The 16608-nt window shown below is 43.4% G+C and overlaps 1 pseudogene; it reads right to left on the minus strand.

Moving 5' to 3' along the window:
- Window positions 1–2400: 2400 nt before the first annotated feature.
- Window positions 2401–2909, minus strand: LOC148026004 (ras-related protein RABB1c-like; annotated as a pseudogene).
- Window positions 2910–16608: the final 13699 nt, after the last annotated feature.

Genomic DNA, 16608 nt, shown 5'->3' on the forward strand with positions numbered 1-16608 from the left:
TGTTTCTTGGTATTCCTATCACTTCCTCCATAATGCTTCTTTGTGGGGTTGGTGGTCTTGTGGTGATTTGGATATTAAATGCTTCTAGGCATTGACCTGTGTCATTCTGCATTCACTTGGAAAGGCGTGAGAGTACATGCAAGTCACATACTTCAACCATAATGAAAATGTCCAGCTAAAAAAGACATTGCCAACCTGAATCCCTTAGTTTTGACTTGATGCGTATCACCTGCACTTGGTCATCATTGCTCATGGGGTGTGTTGGCTTTTGCTTCTTTTGGTATTATTTACACAGTCACAAAACACATTGTTTATTTATGTACATGTTCATGAAACCATGTCACTCCGTGAGGATAAAAACCAATTGTAGAACTACTCGAGTGTGGCACACATATCTAGCTTCTGTGGTAGCCTACTTAGCAATAATAAATATTTGGCAACATCGAGTAGCATGGTGCCTTGTCCGAGTCTACTAGAAACATGTAGCTCCTCCTCAGTGAGAACTTTATTAATCAAAGGGCTCTCTAGGCTAGTTCCATCTAGGTCCATACCTCAAACTATAGCTAGAACTCGAAATGAAGTTGGTGCCATATAAGTCGAGTCTCTTTGGGACCGCCATTTGGCCAGTTGCTCCTCTGAGACTGTTATGATATGGGCTCCAAGTTTGGCCATTGTAGTGCGGTTTTCAAACCAATGTTTTTCAAATTGGCTTCTACCCTCTGATTGTCGCTTTAGTTGCTCTATCTCTAAGAGATTTTGCTAGCAGAGCATTTCATTAAATGTCACGGTTAAGCGTAGTTTGTTAGCCTCCTCGTCAGAGATGAGTCACATGCGTTCATGTAAGAGCTTGTCATAATGTCCGTCAATATATTCTTGCTCTTCCCATGATAGCCGATAAGGCAAATATTCCTCAAGTTGCTCCCTAGGGAATGTGCCCATGTCTGCATGAACATAGACACGTGCGAATAATTTCAGTTTAGTGTCCCACTCAGTCAAGCACTCTACCACATCTCTATGTTCTATGAGGGCTTGCTCGGTTGCTATCTCATGCAAAGTGCTAAGGGTTTCCTTAGGCTTTAGCATAGCTAGGGGCTCAGGCCTAGATGAGCAAGATTGATCAATGCCAAGATTTCTTATGCCTTCGATGTTTTCATATTTCTCTTGAGGCTTTATGGTAGTTGTTTCATGGTTCTCCTCGGATGTGACCGGCGTTGTCAAAGAGATCGTGTGAGAGCTGTAGAACACGGGGTTCAAGGTACAGCAAGAAATGAGGCTAACAAGAAGAACTCGAATATTGGATGTCAAAGTTCATTATATTCCTTGTCAAGTGAGTTACATGAAGTTTATGTTCAGAAAAATTTGAACATATTCAATTTTACGTTCAGATGCTTGAGTTCAGTTTTTCCATTGGCACTTGATAAATTCAGCTGGATAACAATTCCTGTGAACACATTTTCAGGATTCCATACAAAGTAGGAGTCTAGTAGGCATCAAAAGAAGTATGCTCAGTCAAGCACAAATGAGGAACAATCTGATTGTATCTCCAAAGCCAAAGCAAGGTATTAAATTGTCTTCATAAAAAGGTGGAGTATTCATTTCTGAGAGAATATAGGCAGGCACTTCACTTAAGCCACAGACATGTTGCTACTCTGCTGGTCTTTCAAGCCTTGTGCTGTGGCCATGCAGCCATCCACTCCCTGCTCCCACTGCTCATTATTCTGGCTGTCTATGACTCAACTGCATGTCTATCCAAACGATGCATATCACATGTACATATGCATCCACGTATGAATCTGCCCTGTAACCAGATGTGCTGTGTTAAGTCCCTCAAAACTCCACCAATTGTAGTTCTATCCACTGTAACTTCACACATAGGAGTTGAAGAACAGTGAGAATGGGAATTGTAACTACTCATTAGGACATCATCTTAGGTTGCTGGGAAAGAGCCAAATACTCAAGGCACTGAGTAGGGTTTGGTACAGACAAGGCATTGTTCACAACTGCTTGCTGGCATAGCTGTCCACATATCACTCCACCAACTGAGCAGGCTGGCCCTGCATGCAAGCTGCTCTCCGTTGCAGCATCTGTCCGCATGGCCATACTACTTTTCAAGAAGACTCAGGTGCTTCCAAATACTTGTAGCAACAGCAATCTACTGAAAAGATTGGAACACTGCGAGGCTGCTCTTTTCTAAGAGGGAAATCTTCTTCAAGGCAGCTGTCCTGCGAGATGCTTGTGGCATATGCCTGTTGTTCTGCGTCAATACTTCTCTTATTTTCTTGAAGGCTGCTGCGCTGGGAGCTTTTATCATATGCCTGTTGTTTTGCACCACAGGCGACACCAGATGCAATCGGCAATGCACTTCCGAGTAGATGTGATAATGTCTGCAGAATCACAGATTCAAACACGAGAGACCCGGTTGACTTCTGTCTGTGTCTCTTCAACATTTTGAGCAGTCTTGGCTGATGTCTCCATAAATATCAATCCATTCTCCTTTGCAAATTGTTCACCTTCTTCAGTGCTCACTGCTCGCCTATGATCAAGATCACACTTGTTGCCAATCAGTATGATGGTCATGTTCGAATTAGCATGATTACGAGCATCCTCTAACCAACTTGACAAATGGTTGAATGTTTCCTACCTTGTAATATCATACACCAGTAAAGCACCAGCAGCTCCACGATAATACGACCTTGTGATAGATCGGAACGATTCTTGCCCCGCTGTATCCCAAATTTGAAGCTTGACAGGCTTGTTGTCTATGGTAATCATGCGAGCACCAAATTCGACACCGATGATAAGATCATGGACGGGCTGGAAACGCTTATCTGTGAACTGCAAAAGGAGGCAAGACTTGCCCACCCTGTGTCTCCGATGATAATGTATTTGAAGAGGTAAGCGTAAGACATGGTGGAAGGGAAGGATTGTCAGGGTGGATCTGAGTACGTGTTGGCCTCTCTCTCTCTCTCCCCGTCAATTCGAATTCTTTGCCCCCCCCAATTAGCATTACTCCCCCTTCCTTTTTGTCATTCTGCGTCCCACTCTGTTCTGCTTTTTCCATCTATTTCCCTCCTTTCACTATATCAAGCTTTTTCAAAAAAAAAAATCCCCTTTTCTCCCAGAATAGACACAGCATCATCATCCACTTAATCTCGTAATAAGGGCATTCATTTTGGTTCATGTTCTGCATAAAGCTTTCACGGTTTTCGACCCCATACATTCTTGTCAGATAACCAAAAGATCAATTGCTTCTTCTGTTAGCTTGATTCATAACAAGCAATGGATGTATCCATAAGACTTTACAATGTAAAAGCTTTCACATATTACCCTCTGTTCATCTCCTTGCTTCTGACGTAGTGATTTTCCACAACATCTGATGTCTGACATCTCTTTGCAATCAGCATTTCAGTCCTATTGACGGAATTCATCCTCCTCGCAACCTGTTCAGCCACTGTGACGGCCTCTGACAGATTATATTTGCCTCTGATAGTTTATATACTATCAATCTCTCATGAGGATTTCAGTGAGAAAGGAGCAATGGTGAATGAGCCTGTAAGCAAGCTAGAGGGCAGTGCCTTGGCTGTTATTCAAAGCAGCAGGACAAAGATCCTTTGGCATCAGTTTTTCATATTTTTCTAATACACGCACATCATGCGTCCAAACAAAATCATGCGCAAGGGAATATATACATTGGATGCGGATTATTAAAATGCATCACACAAACAATGAATCACACGCAGAGATTAACACAAATGCACAACAAAAGAAATGGAGGCGTATACGACTCGGATGCGCAGCAACACGACAGCGTGGTCTTAGCATCCTGTTGTGATAGTGTTGTATCCACTCTTGATTGATCAATGTGAGTTTCTCTATCGGTGGATTGAGTGTCACAAGCAATAGTTGACGGTAATTGTTGCTTTGATTTATCAGAACACATGGATGTGTCTGAGATTTCACTGCTGTTAGGAGAGATGGCAATGGGTTTATCTATGGATGAACCAGACGCTTTGTTCATCATCTCTTCAATACTCTTGGTCCTAATCTTCTTGTCATCTGCAGTAGCTTGCAATTGTCATTGTTTTTGTTGTTTTCTTCTCTTTCTCTTGGGCACTAGAGGTGTATCCTTTAAGGACTCAGGATCTTGAACTAGGTCAGTAGTTGATGTGCTTGGTTGGGCCTTAGCATTCTCTTTCTGTGGCATGTCGTCATGGGATTTTGCTACGGCCTCACTAGGTTGAACAGCCTTGCTAGGTTGCGAGGGTTCAACTACCTCTCTTTTTGGAGAGTCTAGCTGTCCAACTAATTCTTCTCTGTTCAGCCCCGCATTTGATTGCATTGAGAGTTACTCCTGGTTAGGTATTTGCTCTAGATTTTTGTCCTTATCTATTAGAACCTATCTCCATTGCTTCTTGTCAAGGTGAGTGTTGTGTTTAGAGCTGTTGTTCTCTTGCTCTAGAGGTTTGGGTGACTCTAGTGTAGAACCATGAGACGGTTTAGGGTTTTTGTCATGTAGGCTTGGAAGAAACCAATTGAAGAAGTTAGGGTTGTATTGATGGGAAGCATAGAGATCTAGGATTGCAGGGTCTTGAGTGAGGCAAAAGACATATGTGCTGACATCAAGTACCATGCTCCTTACTCCTAGCCTGCTAGCCACGTGTAGATATTCTTCTAGAAGCACTTTATCATACAAGGGATGTTTTTGGACAGTGGTAGAAAGCTAAGCATCATGGGTAGTTGCCAACACTCTCAATGAGGTCGGGGCAACGTACGTGGAATCATGTATTGATGTCCAAAGGGCTTTCCTTTGCTCAGCAAGTATCATTAGTTGGTGGCCAATTTTGGCTGCCAAACTTTGGTTGGAGTACCAATTTTGTGCAAGGATACCTTGTCCTTTCCCTTTTCGTTTGATTGCTTCAAGCTTTTCCTTGTTTGTCTCACATAGAGCTATATAAAATGAGGATATCAAGCGCAATTTTCTAGCTGTGGCTTTTGGGATGTCACTCATGACTTCTTCAACAATAGCTGCATAGTAGCAACAAACATGTTGCTACTCATACCAAGTCAGTGGTTCAGCTATGAGCTTTGTGTGCTCTGGTGTTGGCCCTCCGATGTTCACATGGATGTATGCACGTGTGATGGCTGTCAGCTTGTGATCAAGCTTCACCATGCACTTCATCTCTGGTTCATTGGCCAGATGCACCATTTCTTTGGCCAAGTCTTCGAGAGATTTATCATCAAGCCTAGGCTTTAGGTGCTTTGGAAGGATTGGAGGTGTCAAGGATGTTTGTTGTGACATGTCTTCCAAAGGACATGTTCTGCAATGGGTGTTGTCACGGCCAAAGGTTGTGACTGATGTGGTCCCTGATTGGAAGTAGTGGTGGCTAGTTCAATGGACTGGCTACCATTGGTAGACTGCGGTGTCAAGTCCTTAGGCAGATCAAAAGTGGTCGTGTCTTTTGTTGCCTTTGTGCATTCACACTTATGCAGGTTGAGCAGCGACACGAGGCTGCTGATGTCGTGCTTCTTGTGTCCATTTAGGTAAAGAGGATGTAGGAGATTTGGGACTCCTATGTGGGCTAGCATTGACTAGAGAATTTGCTCGTGATTGTTAGACGATTCTGTCATTAGCTTTGTTGAGCAATTAGCCTTATCATGAGCAATGTTGTGCCTGTGGTGCTCATTATCCTCTTGGGAAGTTAAAGGCTCCTTGGGCACTAGTGGACCTTGTGCACGCTCGATAGTTACCTATGATATCTGCTTGCTAAGCACACTAGACTGAGGATCTAATTTTTGATAGGTCATGTTTTGTTTCTTGATTTCAATCGTGAGGGGCTCAATCACTCCAATATTTTTGGTTCGAGACTTGGATTTTTGTTTAGGTTTCCTCCTACGCCTCTTTGATTTTGACATAATTTGGGCTTTTGGCAGAGGTGGTTTAGCAGGGGGTTTTGGTACCCAAATCCATCAGTTTCCTGCATAATACCCTTGAGCACAAAGCAATGCCTTGGATATCCATTGTGGCATTGTGCTAGCTCTCCATCAATGCCTTCGTCTATAAGGCATGGGTTTCTTTCGTGGTCTTCTACGATATTTGTAAGTCCAAACCCTATCCTTGGCCTTGTCTCCTAACCTTTTTGTTTCAAGTATGGCCTCACTCACTGGTTCTCTCCGTTCAACCTGCGCTTGTATTAACTCTTTCAACAACTCCTTGCTCTCATTACTAGGCTTGCTTGGTATGTCAGAATGCTCCTTGCCCTTCCCTCGAGGTTTGTTGAGGTCACCCTTGCTAAAAGTCGTGATTGTCCTCACACCTGGTAGTGTTAGGTGTATCCTCTGTGTTATATAGTCGGCTTCACACTTCGTTGCCTTTTTGAAGGGCCTTCCTAGGAGGATTTCCTTTCCACAATTCTCGCTATTTGGAGGAACATAGAACAGGACTCGTAAGCTTTCTGGTTTAATAGTTACAAGGATTTTGCACTTCCCTAGAAGTGCTTGTGGGTGTTCCCCGTAAGGATTAAGAGTTGCATCAGTCTGTTTGAGCTCTGGTTGACCTAGTAGAGTCCATCCTCTAAGATAAGCAGGTGAGTTTGACCCTAAGATAAGCAGGTGACACTATGTCTTCATCTTCCAGGTCTTGGTACAGTCAGACATGGATTCTGCACAGTCAGACATGGATTCTGTACTGAGGTCTTGGGTCATCTGTGCAGCATTGCTCAAGGTACATCTATCGTCAAGACTGTCATGTCTAGTCATTCTCGCATTGATAGCTTGATGATGTTGCATTCTGCTTCGACTAGACGCATTTTGAACACAATGTACATGTGTTCTTGTGGTGTGGCCTTTTTGCCCTTGATGGCTAGATTGGCCCATTGAGGTTCTAGGGTCTTTGTTTGGGTATGGGCTTCTGTTTGCTACTTTGCAAGTGAAGATCTATGCTTGTGTAGAGCCATTACTACACTAGGGCCTAATCCAGAGGATCTGTTGCGGTGCATGTTTTCTCTCTAGCCTACCGAGGGAGATGCGGAGGGGGTAGAGCCCCCTCTGCGGGGGTTCGGGGGGGGGGTAGTCCCCCCTAGCCCGAAGGGCCGTTATGGTAAATACCATGCATGATTGGGAGGACATCTGGTAGCTAATTTTTGAACTATTTGCTGTGGATTTTAGCCTAGTGATAGATCTATGATATGCCTTTGGCTCTATACGATTTCTGGAGTCTATTTTGGTGGTGGCAACTCAGTTTCTGGCCAAAATGGAATTCTAGAAAAATTGCAGTTTTTGGGCCGAGTCCCAAATTTGGCCGGCTGAGGGTCGAGGGCCGAGTGGGCCGAGGGCCAAGTGGGCTGAGGGCCGAATGGGTGTGGGCCGAGGGCCGAGTGGGCTGGGATGAGGGCCGAATGGGTGTGGGCCGAGGGCCAAGTGGGATGAATGGGCCGAGTCGGCCGAGCCAAGTGGATCGCTCGGATGGGCCGAGTCGATGTTAGGGCCGAGTTGTCTGGGCCGAGGACCGAATGGGAATGGGCTGAGTTAGTCGGCCGGGCCGAATGAGTTTTTGGGTTGAGTCGGCCAGGCTGAGGGCTGAATGTGAATGGGCCGAGTTAGCCAGCCGAGCCGAATGAGTTTTTGGGCCGAGTCAGTCGGGCCGCGGGCCGCGGGCCAAGGGTCGATTGTGGGGTTTGGCCCAAAATGGCCGTCACTTGGATGGGCCGAACGCGGCTCAGTTTTGGCAGATTGGATGAATAATGCTTCGTTTTTTATGATTTTGGTCTTGAGGGGTCACACAAACTTCCAGAATGCAAGAATAGACATGAATGAAGGATTCTATACCCCTGGAATAACAAATAACCTCCAAAGTACAAATCGGCAAGCAAATCAAACCCTCTTTCCCTGTTTTGACAGCAGAAACCCTAATGCTTATTTTCTTTGTTTTTCTTTGTTTTCTCCTACTCTAATGCATCCAAATCACAAAGTAAATACCTACACTACTCCATCTCACAACATAAATCTCAAAAAAGCAAAAAACCTACTTGCCAAGGAGATCGAATACCATCTTCAACCCCCTCATTTCCTACCTATCTCAAGCACCGGTTCAGGGAAAACCCTACTTCAATGCTCGATGTGGAGCGGGCAAGCACTCAAGGCTCGAATCCGTTGGTCCTGGAAACGGATCCAAAATGTAGTGGGAGCTCACACTCAACCACCAAGACCCACGGACCGCTTATTGCTTCAAGTGTTTCAAGCCAAATGCTAATGGCTACCTCTCACATAGCCTACACGCTCTCATGCCTACCGGGTGTAGTGAGCTTACCTTCATGACGATCGAGTTGCCTCCTCTCCCGCACACTCCGGTAGCTTCACGATCCAAGTGAAGCTTCAAGCAATCTCGATCCTCTTGCTCCAAGCTCCAAGCTCCATCGCCGCGAGCAAGATAAGAGAAGAGAAGAGAAGAGAAGAGAAGAAGAGAGGAGAAGATGGAGAGCTTCTCCACCCCCCACGGTCCCTCACCCTCACACACTCACTCCCTCACACTCTCACACTCCCTCTCTTAAGCACAAGCTCAAGCAAGCAAGAACAAGAAGAGGAGAGCTACTTTTGGCCACACACAAGAATGAGCTTCTCATTCCACTTTTTGGCTTTTATACATGCCCTACTCCTCCTTGGGCGGTCATCCCCTTTTTACATGACCGGCCATTGGCCTAGGTCCTCTTTTCCTATTTCCTTCCTATCTTTCTTGCTTCTTCTCCACTGCCCGTCTATCTTTACAATTTGCACAGGAGAGAGCCTGGCACTCTTTTACAAGATTTCAGGGTGCGCCTTTGTATTTTAAAATGCACCTTTCCCCTTTTGCATTTGCCTTGGACTTTTAAGGTTGCCCTTGCGCTTTTGGCCTTTTTGTCCTCTTCTTTCTTCAGTCGAGCTACCTTTTTTGCGCCTTTGCCCTGCGTCTTTTTTATTTCCTTTTGCTTTCTTCATGTTGGGGTTAATAGCATAGAAGCATTAATACATTTATATGAAGCACCCGAATGACATGTAGGAGCAATAGGCATAAAACTTCCCTGTGCAAAAGCTTTTTGCCCTGTTATTACAACAATTGAAATCTGCGCTATTTTGAGCTTAAATCAGTCATAAAAGCATTCCAACACATCAACATAACATCTCCCAATGATTTGGCATCAATATGAGGCCACATAATGATTAGCAGATCTATAAAGCTCTAAGAAGAAATAGGATGTCCCCCAGAGGTATTACAACAAACTAACTATAGTAACTAGCAAATGATACTCTATATAATCCAAAATGGAGCACAAGATCAACTCAAAAAACATCTCAAGTCATCAGGCAAGCAACCTCCAATGATCCCAACATCATAGCATGAGTGGATAAGCATAACTGAAGCTCTCAAAGTGGTTCAATGGCTGCCCTTGTTTTATGACACCATGTTTTCTTGAGTATTTAGCCACAAACTAAAGTTGAGAAGATCAAAGATAAATGCCAATGTCAATGACCAAGGTTGGGAGTGACCAAGATGAGTCCCAAGTGTCCAAGATGTTGAGAAACATAGATCTTCATCATGGTTGGTTATGGAGGTTGGAAAGCAAAGACTAGAACCATGATGACATAACAAGAGACAATGATTGTTACTCAAGTGAATTAGGTTCCAAGATTAAGTGCTTGGACTCATAAACACAATCTTGAGTAGGACATGACAAGGACATAGATTGGAAGTACAATGTACAATAGCATTGCATTGAAATAAGAACCAAGTACATGCTTATGTAGATTTTGAGTTGTTCCACTCTCCTCAATGTGCTTATGGGATACAGAGAATCTCTTCCTAGAGCATACACCATTTGTCATATCTTTCAAACCCCCCCTCCCCCCACATGATGAGTTCCTACACTTGTTGGCTTTTGGACCCCTACATGATGACATGGCCCGAGAGACTAGCCCATAGGCAACCTAGTCAAGTTAAAGCTTGACATTGTATATCTTTGGGAAGGGTTTTTACAAAGCAATATCCACTAATGGAAAATAAATCCACTGTGGAAAACACAAGATCCACCATGGGAAAGATAGAATGAAAATTTCTTCAAAACGATACTTCAGAGTTGTTGTTGATAGTGGAAGCATCTTCTTCATTCATGAATTGATTTTGATGGTTACCATTCTAGACATGTTGTGCTCTTTTCTTGTGGAAACATTCAGTGGCTATGTGTCCAGTTTTACCACAATAATGACATGTGACCCGATCCTTGTTATTGGTGTTGAATCCTTGTCCGTGTCCTTTTGCTCCATAAGTTTCCTTGGTGTACAAGAGATTGTCCTTTGAGATGATTTCTTTTGCATCCTTGTTTTTAAGTGTACTTTCTCCATCAAGTAGAGAATGCTCAATGTCTTTGAGTGAGAGATTAGGAATATTACTTAGGGTAGACAAAAGGTTCTCATTTGGTTTTTGACTTACACTTGCTAGTAGCATTGCCATGGCTTCAACCTCATCTATGTTCTCCTTTAAAGTTGCAAGTTGAGTTTTTAGGCTCTTAAAATTGTTAATATGCATGGTCATAGGAGAATTATCCTTTACATCTAGCTTATAGAATTGCATGAGTAATTTTACTTTTGAGTTTTTAGCTTGAGTTCCAAAGATCCTGTTAAGATCATCCCATGCTCTTTTGCATCTTTGATGCTGGAGATATGGTGCAATACACCATCAGATAGTTCCCATGGAATGATGCCTAGAGCCTTTTTGTTCATCTTTTTCCACTCTTTTGTCTTGAGCTGCACTTCTTCAATGAACCCATCTTCATCATCTTCATTCTTGCCATCTGCATCTCCTATATCATCCTCAAATAGATCCTAGATGTCTTTCCTCATGAGATGATACATTGTCTTTTCTTTCCAGGTGTGAAATCCTTCACATTGAGTTGGTTATTTTCTCAAGTTCAAACATTTTGAAGGAAGTCTTATCGTGAGTATACTCAAGCAATGTATATCCTTTTATAATGAGTTTGAGGCTTACAAGGGATGTAATCAATTGGGCATTCCACATTAAAAATCTTCATGTTTGTCATTGCAAGAACTGAAGTAAAACCAACAAATGAGTTGTTCTTGAATGTGTTAAGAAAGACAAGTGCCAAGAAGCACTAGGTAAGTATCAAGAGATACTATCTTGATGAGCCTGATGTTTATGCTTTGAAGAACTTGATGTTGTTGGATGATTTCTCCCCTTCTTACCCATAGGATCTCCTAATCTGTCCAGCACCCTTTAGCATGGTGGAGTTGGCATCTAGGTTGACTGGCGTAGTCTTCCAAGTGTCCATCTCTACTCTTACAACCTTTGTTCGATTGCCTAAGAAGATAAGACCTTTGCCCCCAGTCTTCTACGAATCTCCCATTGCGCATCCAGGGTCAGCCTAGAAGGATGTCATAGTCCACTCCCTTCATGACTATAAAGTCAACCAAGAATTGGATTCCTACAATCTTCACTGGCCAATTCTTCAACACTCCAAACGGTTTCACCTTCATTTCATTAGCCAAAGTGATGTTGAACCTAACAGTCTTGATTGGTGGGTTATCCCAAGTTTGGAGTATTGCATGGCTTAGCACACTCACTCCTGCCCTCGTGTCTATGATTCCCTTTCTTGTGGCATCCCCCAGAGCTAAGATTAGCAGGACTGCATGCATTTCTGTGCCTTTCCAAAAAGCATTGATATGCAAGGATTTAGGCATGAAGTGCAGCGTCAAACTTGGTATTTGCGTTTCTGCGTCGTGCTCAGGCAATTCTGTGATAATTGGCTCATTTGATTCTTTGACCCACTATTTCAGCTTCTGCCATAGCATTGGATGCTGCCTAAGTAGGTCGCCTAAGCTTAGGGCCATAGGGGCAGTCACTAGTGTATTAAGGAGGTTGCTAGCTAATTGCCTCTCTCTTAACTCTATCGTTCTTGGCCAATGGCCCTGACTAGTTTGCTGGCCCATAGCATTTAGACTTTGTCTAGGCGGCACTGCTTTTGATGCCATTGCCTCCCTTGATTTTGGCCATGGGAGAGAGATTAGCATGCTTATGCTTGAGAGATCATCAATCTCTTCTTGTAGTATGGACTCGGTGTCTTCTAGGTGCTCTTGGGCCTCCTTTATCCATTCTTTCACCTTCTTTTGGCTTTGAGTTGGTGCTTCGGGTTGGGGTACTCCTCGACCTTAGCACTTCCCTTTCCAGTTGTCCGTGGAGTTAACGTTTCTTCCTCAACATCAATGACTTTCCTTTCAACAAGCAATGTTGTGGCACTTTCAATTTTGAGAGTGACCTTAGTATCTGGACTTTTCTTTCTCCGTCTCTGACTCTTCTTTCCAACCAAGGTTGCGTCAAGGTTACTAGGTCTTGGCAATGATATGCCGGCCTGCTTCATCTATGTGTGGGTCATGACATGCAATGGGATAGGTGTGGTCTCCCCATCAAGTGTTTTGACATCAAACAACCCCAATGGAACCGATGGCTCATTTGTCAAACTAGAGGATGGTTTTCATCTAGGGAAATCGACAAAGAGATGAGTGATTCCACACTCAATGCATCTTAGGTCAACCTTGTCTCTATTAGCTTACTCCCTCTCAGGGCAAAGCAAAGAAACGTGTTCTCGGTGACCGCAAATCCAACATGCTATTGGCTCTTGGGTCTACCCTCATGGGCCTCTGCCTCTCCCTCTACCTAATGTCATCATCGATACTAGTCGGTAGTCCATAAGGACTGTGTTTTCTTCTTCATCGTACAACAATACGTATGGGTTTACATAAAACTCATCGCCATTAGGCTCATCCATAGAGTGGACTAGAGTATCACTCACTGGATGGGCTACATAGGGTCTAGGTGGTGTAGGGATACTTGTAGGATTAATCTCCATTCTAGGGATGGTCGACTTAGTGTCATTAGGTGTCAGGATAGCCAATGGGGCTCCCCTTCCAAAGAAGTTCGTCGACCTGTTCACAAGGTAGGGTTGACCATAAGGCTACACGTATGGGAGTCTCTGAGGTAGGTGACAATGCATGGCATCATGGCTGAACCTACTGCAATTAGGGCAAGGTCATGACCTAGGGGGCCTCACACTCGCCTAGCAAGTGGTTTTCGCCACAATGCATGCATTGGACATGTGGGCACACAGGTCTTCTCATCATCTCCTTCAATTTTTCTATGTCCATCCTAATCTCTGCTAGCTCTTGTCCTGAATCAGTGCCCTTCCCTTTATCCTAAGCGCTTGGGCCTAGTCTCTCACTCAGCGTTGAAGCCCTCTTGGAATTCCTGGCACTAGACTCTTCTTGATTCGAGTCTCTGGAGCTTCTTTCCTTGAGCTGGTCATCCACTTTAATAGCTTCTTCAAAGTCTCTTGCTAGTGTGTCCCATTGCAAGCTTGAGTTGCCAGCCAAGGCTTTGTAGAGCTCTTCACTTCCTATTCTGTTAATGAATACCATGGATACCGCTCTTTCAGTTGGTCTCTCGGCCAAAGGGATTATCTTGAAGAGGCTCCTCACATGGGTCATGTAATCTCGGATGTCCTCTTTCTCTCTCTACCCCTTGATGTTCATAAGTTGCACTAGCAACTTATCGGAGTACCCAGGTTCAAAAAATCTCTTAATCAAGAGAATTTTCAAGCCATTGAAATTGGCATGCTGCTCTGCAGCATCTAGACTCATGTACTAGGTCTGACCCTTATCACCAAAGCATAGACGAAAAGCTTGTGAGCGTTGAGTAGGATTAGTGAGGCCATTGGCCTCGCAGACCTGCTCGAACTACTCCACAAAGTTGTATGGGTCATCATTTGCTTGGTATTTGTCCAGCTGCTTCATTACCACATGAATTTTCTATTGGCTCTTAGAGCCTTGGTTGACTCCTAACCCCACTAATAGAGATGTTGCTAATGATATAGCACTCTGCTATGTTGCCGTGTTATCTAGTAGCCGCTTCATCAAAAATCGCTTAGTATGAGGTCTCCTTCTAGCGCTCTCTCGCTCTCTGATCGATTTCTACTTGCTAGGACTAGCACCCTCTGGATCTCTCGCATTTCCATGCTCTAGTGTAAGCTCCTAGTTTGTTGATCCTAGTTGTAAGCAGCTAGGCCTTGCAGAGCCTTGCGTGCTAGCTTCCTCTCCTCCTCGAGATCTGCTATGATGTCCTACACATCTATCGCAGTGTTCTATCCAAGTTTGAGCATCATATCTATTCACTAACTACTGGATAGCCTCAAGAAAATTTCCTAGGTTAAGTTCTTTGTTGCTTCTACGGCCCGAACTACCCTCTTCCATGTCCAAGACTTCCTGTTCTACCAAATTGTTGATCAGGTTGATGAGGATGGATAGATCCACTTCCACGATATGTGTTAGTTCTTGTTGCATCTGGTTTTAATTGTGTTCTTCTCTTGGTCCTACTTTTGGGGATTCAATCACCCATCTATGTCTCGGGATATTCTCTTATCGACAGGCTCCTTCAAGGTTTTATGTTTGTGTGAGTTTCTTATTAATTACAACCAGTCCTTAACTTACTCTCACTTTGTACGTGTGTGCGTGTAGGTGTATTTTTTCCGTGCACTATGTGCAACCAGGCTCTCAGCTATTCTTAAATGTGGTTCGGGTGCTAGAAATCAAAGTGAGTGAGAAAACAAAGTGTCTACACAGCTCTAGCACTCTTGTTTATGGGTTGGCTTGATAGGGTTGTATGTTTGGGTTCTAGCTGTCCTCACCAACTTATAGGGGCTTTTGCCGCGCGATTATGTTTAGCTTGTTCAGGGTCAAGTCGAGATCTTACAACCAGCCCATTGCACCAGACACGTCAAGCTTGTGGAAACGCGGTGCTGCACGATTCCTGGCTATTCGGCCACAATTTCTAGATCTTTAACTACTTGTGAGGCCTTTGATGGGTTCTTTTGGTGGTGCGGCGGGTCATGCACCTTGTTGGTCGAGGTTTCTCAAAATTTTAGATTTTCTCTCTCAAGCTATGTCCGATTTACCAGAGTCTGATTTCAAAAATTAGACGTCCGATTTACCAATGTTCGATTCTAGGAATCGGACAGGGTCAAGTCTGATTGTCACAATCGGACAAAGTGTGTCCAATCGGACAGTGTGGGTTGGTCCTATTTGAATATGTCTGATTCTTGGAATCGGACATGTGTGCTTGGTCACATTTGGATAGGTGTCCAATTGGATAGGTCACTAGGTCCAATTTCGTGATCCAATTGTTTGATTCTAGGAATAAGACAGGGTTAGGTCCGATTGTCGCAATTGGATGGTTGTCGGACGAGGTGGTGTGTCTAGTTTCTTCTTGTCTGATTCTTGGAATCGGACAAAAGTGGGTTGTCTGATCTGACATGTCAGATTTTCAAGTCTGATTCTCGTTGTCAAAGAGTTTATTGTTCATAATATAAATCATGGGATTCTTATGAACACAGAAGAACTTCACTAGGAGTTATATGAGGAATTTGCACACAAAATTCGGTCATTGTTACCCAATAATCAACTTAGTTACATAAGTTCTCTTGTATTTAGCATATAATTTTCAGTTGTACCATGTATATTGATGAAAAATAAGTCTATAGGAACCTACAACTTGGTCAGTTGGAAGTAATTGACAGTCTGCAGGATAAATCACATTGATTCAAGTGCAAAAATATGGTTAGAACTCAAGAAAAATGCCAAAAGTCCACTAGGTTCACAGCGGACTTGAAGTAATAGACTAATGTGACCAGCAAGTGACCTGAGGAGGTCAAGAAGTGACCTGGGCCTGAGCAGGAAGCAGCCCGCATTTTTTGGCGCAAAATGTGGGCTGTACAGCCTGACTGCAAACTGGAGAGAGCTGAAGCCATGGTGCATGCTTTGGAGCATGCAAACTGGAGATTAACAGGGGCTGAACATGAAGATGCAAACAAGGTGAGAGCTCCACTTATCTGTCCATTTGGTCTGATGAAAATGCATGGTATGATAGTCTATAAAAGGGGAAAATCTGAGAGAAAAGGATTTAGCATGTTCTTATGTACGTCTTCTCTCATTTTGTCTACCTTATTCATGGTCCAATGAAGCCCGACTTGTACCCAAGTACTTGAGTGACTTTGGGGCAAGCAAAGGGTGAGGATTTTGAAGGTGTATGGGCTGTTATGGGCTGAAATAACCAGTCATAAACAGGGCAACCCACTGTTCTTGTCCATTCTTATGAGCAAATAAGAGATTTATGTTGTTGTAATAGAAGAAAATGACCTCTTTTCTTCAGGACTTTACTCATTAATGATTAGAGGAGCTTATTCATGAGTTTATGCACTTTTTTTGAGCTTGATTATGGGCTGGAATTTTCTGTTTTAAAACACGGCTGAAGTTAAAATTATTCTTCTTCAATGCATTTCATGTTCCATTGGCCCAAATCTTGAATGTATTTGAAGTCTACCAATATAATACTTGTTTCCTAGAGTTGAAATCCATCTATGAACTTGAGATAAAAGCCATTAGTGCTTCCATTTGATATTCATATTTGGATTAAGAATCTGAGCATATCCTTTATGTTATGGATTATGTATCCAAAAGCATTTGATGTAATCAAGATAGAGCTATTTATTCCATTAATGTATGCTAAATACATAGAAA

This window comes from Lygodium microphyllum, chromosome 14 (genome assembly GCF_053477565.2).
Source record: "Lygodium microphyllum isolate KBCC chromosome 14, Lygodium_microphyllum_v1.1.10, whole genome shotgun sequence".
Lineage (NCBI taxonomy): Eukaryota > Viridiplantae > Streptophyta > Polypodiopsida > Schizaeales > Lygodiaceae > Lygodium > Lygodium microphyllum.